Genomic DNA, 6,000 nt, shown 5'->3' on the forward strand with positions numbered 1-6,000 from the left:
TTCTCTCAAGGATTCTGTTAGACGGCAGATCACACAGTTCTCTAAACTTCCTCAGCAACACCATAGTTGTCAATAGAATCAGCTGGCACCAATACCTGGCCATTCCCATCCAGTTGAGCAGGTGCAAATTCGAATGAGTCAGCGCGGATCATAGCCTCCGGACCCGCTAAATTCAACAGTAGCGAACCCTTCAAATCATCGGGATCGCTTCGGTGAACGAAGAGGATATAATGAGAGTAGTCCTTCTCAAACATTCGCCATCGCTCGGCGATATCAGAATCAAACACTAACGGGCTGGGCTTTCGACAAGAGTTAGCCATGTCCTCAAGTCACAAAAAAACACGCAAATAAAAACTGGTAAACAAAATAAATCGCGGTAAACAGAAGCGGGGTAGACCTGATTTTCTGACACCATGTAAAGTCCAAACTCACACAGGTTGAAGCACAAGCATCTTTATTGTTCAGATCATTAACTACTATGCAGGTCATCACACGTTCACACCGCTACTCTGACTGGTAGACAGTGGGTAGGATCTCACACTATGAATGTTATAACTAGTCGGGTTATAATTACTAAGCATTCTAATTGGCTAACATGCTATAGCCAATCTACACTTTCTTTTACACTTTCTTTTAAGAATGGTTCTATTCCTGTCTGCTCCTTGCATTGAGTTCTATTCCTGACTGCTCCTTGCATTGAGACACAAAGCTGACTGCTCCTTGCATTGAGACACAAAGCCTTCAGGCTTGTTTTTACAACACTCTTACCCCTTATACAATTATGTTGAAAAGTGGCCCTTTTTGATTTTTGCCCTGGATTTATCTGCCTGCCACTTTTACTTTTCACCTTGCTACCTATTGCTTCTACCCTCATTTTACACCCCTCTGTTTCTCTGCTCTTGCACCCATCCCCCTGCCACATTAGTTTAAATCCTCCCCCGACAGCACTAGCAAACACTCCCCCAAGGACATTGGTTCCATTCCAGCCCAGGTGCAGACTGTCCTGTTTGAACTGGTCCCACCTCCCCCAGCACTTGTGATTGTCTGAAGAAGGGTCTCGACCAGAAACGCAACCCTCTCCCCAGAGCCCATACCTGTCCCGCTGAGCCACCTTCAACTTCAGAGTCAAACAAAAAACACAGAGTGCTGGAGGAATTCAGCGGGCCAGGCGGCACCCGCGGAGGGAACGGACCAGGAGCCGCCATGGGCCAGAACTCTCTCTCCCCCCCTCCCCCACCCACCAACAGAAAGGAACCGCAGATGAAGCTGTCACCGCAAAATGTCTAAGAAGGTACAGCAGATGCTGGAAAATCGAAGGTAGACAAAAATGCTGGAGAATTTCAGCGGGTGAGGCAGCATCTATGGAGCAACGGAAATAGCCAACATTTCGGGCCGGGTCTGAAGAAGGGTTTTGGCCTGAAACGTTGCCTATTTCCTTCGCTCCATAAATGCTGCCTCACCCGCTGAGGTTCTCCAGCATTTTTGTCTACCACAAAACGTCAATGAATCCGGGAATGCCGAGGTGACAGGGTGAGAGAGAGGAAGTGAGAGAGCTAGAGAGACGAGATGGGAAGTGGGAGAGAGAGAGAGAGAGAGGGAGGGAGAGAGTGAAAGACAGAGAGACACAACGTGGGTTGGTAGGATAAATGCCTAACCTGCACACCAAGAAGAAGCCCCTTCTCACGATCCGGAGCCCTCAATCATGATGGTGAGTTTTAAGAAATTCTCAATGTGTCATCAATGCATCGATCTACATTCCTCAGTAAATGTAATTGTGTTTTGAACAAGTATTAATGACGCCACATGAATTTTATTCAAAGGAACGCGGCGTCATTAACACTTGTTCAAAACACAATTACATTTACTGAGGAATGTGGATCGATGCATTGATGACACATTGTAGAACTACTTGTAACTTACTGGTTTCCCAACTGTCTCCCCTCTTTGTGATAAATGTCACCTCCAAGAAGCTACCCTAAACCATTCTTTTGTATCCTGTAAAAAAAACAAAATTTCTGGATGGGAATATTCAATACCATTTCTAAAACACTCAAAATTCAATTGGAGTCAGATTCAAAATTAATAATATTAGGAATGTCAGAGGGCTGCCCTAAGTTAACAATATTCCAAAGACGTTTCCTTAACTACGGTTTAATAACTGCGAAAAAACTTATACTTAAATTCTGGAAAAAGATAACAGTCCCCACAGTGAAGATGTGGATTACAGAAATGACCGAGACACTACATTTAGAAAAAATAAGGCTTGTTTTGTCTGACAAATCAGATCAATTTTCCAAAATATGGTCTCCTTTCATTCAATTTCTTCACAACAGAACGGTTGAACACAAATTCAAAACCGACGCTAGGGTCGGGTAAGCGGGCGTAGGGAAGGGTATCTCCGCATTTTTTTCACTTCTTAACTTGTTAACTGGCTGTTAACAAGTGCTAACAGTAGTAGTTAACAAATCGTTTGTGTCTGATGGCCGTGCAGCGGTTGTTATCCATGTTCGTTTTAAAAAGAAATCCGGATGGAGAATGTATTTAAACAAAATCTTTATTTAACAAAGCAAATTCGTATTTCCGTAAGAAATACAGAACATTAGTGCGGGGCCCCCCTTAGGCGCGGAGCCAGTTTGTGAGCAATCGATCCAATCTGTTTAAATCCAGCCCTGCACCCACCTATTTGTGGGAAGTAGGGGTGCAGTTCCAGCCTGCCACCTCCAGGTGTCGCTGTATCGGCTCGCCGGGCTCATTGATAACTGCAGCGCCTTCTGCCACCTGCTGGGCGCTCTGTGCCACTGCAGCTGCCCTCACCTGGACATCTCTCCAAACTAACTCCACTACCAGAGATAGACACAAAATGCTGGAGTAACTCACATCTGCAGCACCCTCAACTCCCCCAACTAACTTCACTAGCACAGTGCAGTGCCCTTTACTCTCCAAGGAAAGATAGCTGAATGGATAGAAAGTTGTCTCCTTGAAAGGAAGCAGAGGGTGATGGTGGAAGGTTGCTTCTCAGACTGGAGGTCTGTGACTAGTGGTGTGCCTCAGGGTTTGGTGCTGGGCCTGTTACTGTTTGTCTTCTACATCAATGATTTGGATGAGAACATTCAGGGAGAGATTAACAAGTTTGCAGGTGACACAAAAGTGGGTGGTTTTGCAGATAGTGAAGATGGTTGTGAAAGATTGCAGCAGCATCTGGATCGATTGGCCAGGTGGGCGGAGGAATGGTTGATGGAATTTAATACAGAGAATTGTGATATGTTGCATTTTGGGAAGTCCAACAAGGGCAGGACCTACACAGTGAATGGTAGACCTCTGTGGAGTGTTGTAGAGCAGAGGGATATAGGAGTGCAGGTGCATGGTTCCTTGAAGGTCAAGTCGCAGGTAGATATGGTGGTCAAAAAGGCTTTTGGCACATTGGCCTTCATCAGAGTATTGAATATAGAAGGTTATGTTGCAGTTGTATAAGATGTTGGTGAGGCCGCATTTAGAGTATTGTGTTCACTTCTGGGCACCATGCTATAGGAAAAACGATGTCAAGCTTGAAAGGATACAGGTAAAATTTACGAGGATGTTGCCAGGACTAGAGAGTCTGAGCTATAGGGAGAGGTTGAGTAGGCTGGGATTCTATTACCTGGAGCACAAGAGAATGAGGGGTGATCTTACAGAATCATGAGAGGAATAGATTGGGTAGATGCACAGACTCTCTTGCCCAGAGTAGGTGAATCGAAGACCAGAGAACATAGGTTTAAGGTGTAAAGATTTAATAGGTTGTATGGAACAAGCTGCCAGAGGAGGTAGTTGAGGCTGGGACTATCCCAACATTTAAGAAACAGTTAGGCAGTTATATGAATAGGACAGGGTTGGAGGGATATGGATCAAATGCAGGCAGGTGGGACTAGTGTAGCTGGGACATTGTTGGCCGGTGTGGGTGTTGGGTCGAAGGGCCTGTTTCCACACTGTATGACTATGATGCAAAAGTGAGTGGTATTGTAGATAGTGAAGTAGTGGATCACAGGTAGATAGAGTGGTCAAAAAGGCTTTCAGCACATTGGCCTTCAGTCAGAATATACATAGATACATAAACAATAGGTGCAGTAGGCCATTCGGCCTTTCAAGCTAGTACCGCCATTCAATGTGATCATGGCTGATCTTTCAGAAATCAGTACCCCATGTAATGTTAAAATTGTACAAGGCATTGGTGAGGCCAATTCTGGAGTATGGTGTACAATTTTGGTCGCCTAATTATAGGAAGGATGTCAACAAAATAGAGAGAGTACAGAGGAGATTTACTAGAATGTTGCCTGGGTTTCAGCAACTAAGTTACATACAAAGGTTGAACAAGTTAGGTCTTTATACTTTGGAGCACAGAAGGTTAAGGGGGGACTTGATAGAGGTCTTTAAAATGATGAGAGGGATAGACAGAGTTGACGTGGATAAGCTTTTCCCATTGAGAGTAGGGAAGATTCAAACAAGAGAACATGGATTGAGAATTAAGGAACAGAAGTTTAGGGGTAACATGAGGGGGAACTTCTTTACTCAGAGAGTGGTAGCTGTGTGGAATGAGCTTCCAGTGGAAGTGGTGGAGGCAGGTTCGATTTTATCATTTAAAAATAAATTGGATAGGTATATGGACGGGAAAGGAATGGAGGGTTATGGTCTGAGTGCAGGTAGATGGGACTAGAGGAAAATAAGTGTTCAGCACGGACTTGTAGGGCTGAGATGGCCTGTTTCCGTGCTGTAATTGTTATATGGTTATATGGTTTCTGACTTCTCCGCATACCTCTTGGAACATTTTCACCCAGAGGGTTGTGAATCTGTGGAATTCTCTGCCTCGGAAGGCAGTGGAGGTCTATTCTCTGGATGCTTTCAAGAGAGAGTTAGATAGAGCTCTTAAAGATAGGGGATATGGAGAGTAGGCAGGAACGGGGTACTGATTATGGATGATCAGCCATGATCACAATGAATGGCGGTGCTGGCTTGAAGGGCCGAATGGCCTACTCCTGCACCTATTATCTATTGTCTGTTGTCCATCCCTTATTCTTAAACTGTGGCCCCGGGTTCAGGACTCCCACAACATCGGGAAAATGTTTCCTGCAGCTAGCGTGTCCGATCCCTTAATAATTTTATATGTTTCTATAAGTATCCTCTCATCCTTCTAAATTCCAGTGAATATAAGTCCAGTGGCTTTATTCTTTCAATCATATGACAGTCCTGCCATCCTGGGATTAACCTCATGAACCTCCGCTGCATTTCCTCAATAGTAAGAATGTCCTTCCTCAAATTAGGAAAACAAAACTGCACACAATACTCCAGGTGTGGTCTCACCAGAATCCTGTACAACTGCAGAGGGGCCTCTTTCCTCCCATACTCAACTCCTCTCATTATGAAGGCCAACTTTCTTCACTGCCTGCTGCGCCTGAATGCTTACTTTCATTAACTGATGTACAAGGACACCCAGAAATTGTGCAATATGGTGCATACTGTAGCGAGTCTTTTAACTTACACTTGAATGCAATATATATGCTTTAAATTGATTTGGAGCATTTTTGAAAGGGGGAGGCTGTGCGATCACTGATCACTGGCCTTGGGGGTACCCGGTGAGGGAATGGAGCAACTGAGTGGGAAGAGGGTGTGGAAGAAGGGTGTCCCCCCTCCCAGGGTAGGAACTTTTTGAAATTTGTGTATTAAAATCATGTTTTAGTGCAATGTAGAAGTATGATTTCAATGTTTTTTGTATGAAGTATTTTTAAGAGGTAACTTTTTAAGGGGTAACTTTATCCACACAAAGGGTGATGGGTGTATGGAACAAGCTGCCAGAGGAGGTAGTTGAGGCAGGGACCATCCCAACATTTTAGAAAAAGTTAGACTGATACATGGATAGGACAGGTTTGGAGGTATGGACCAAAAGCAGGTAGCGTAGCTGGGACATGTTGGCGGGTGTGGGCAAGTTGCGCCGAAGGGCCTGTTTTCACACTGTATCACTCTATGACTACA

The sequence above is a fragment of the Amblyraja radiata genome, chromosome 33 (genome assembly GCF_010909765.2).
Source record: "Amblyraja radiata isolate CabotCenter1 chromosome 33, sAmbRad1.1.pri, whole genome shotgun sequence".
Taxonomy (NCBI): Eukaryota; Metazoa; Chordata; class Chondrichthyes; order Rajiformes; family Rajidae; genus Amblyraja; species Amblyraja radiata.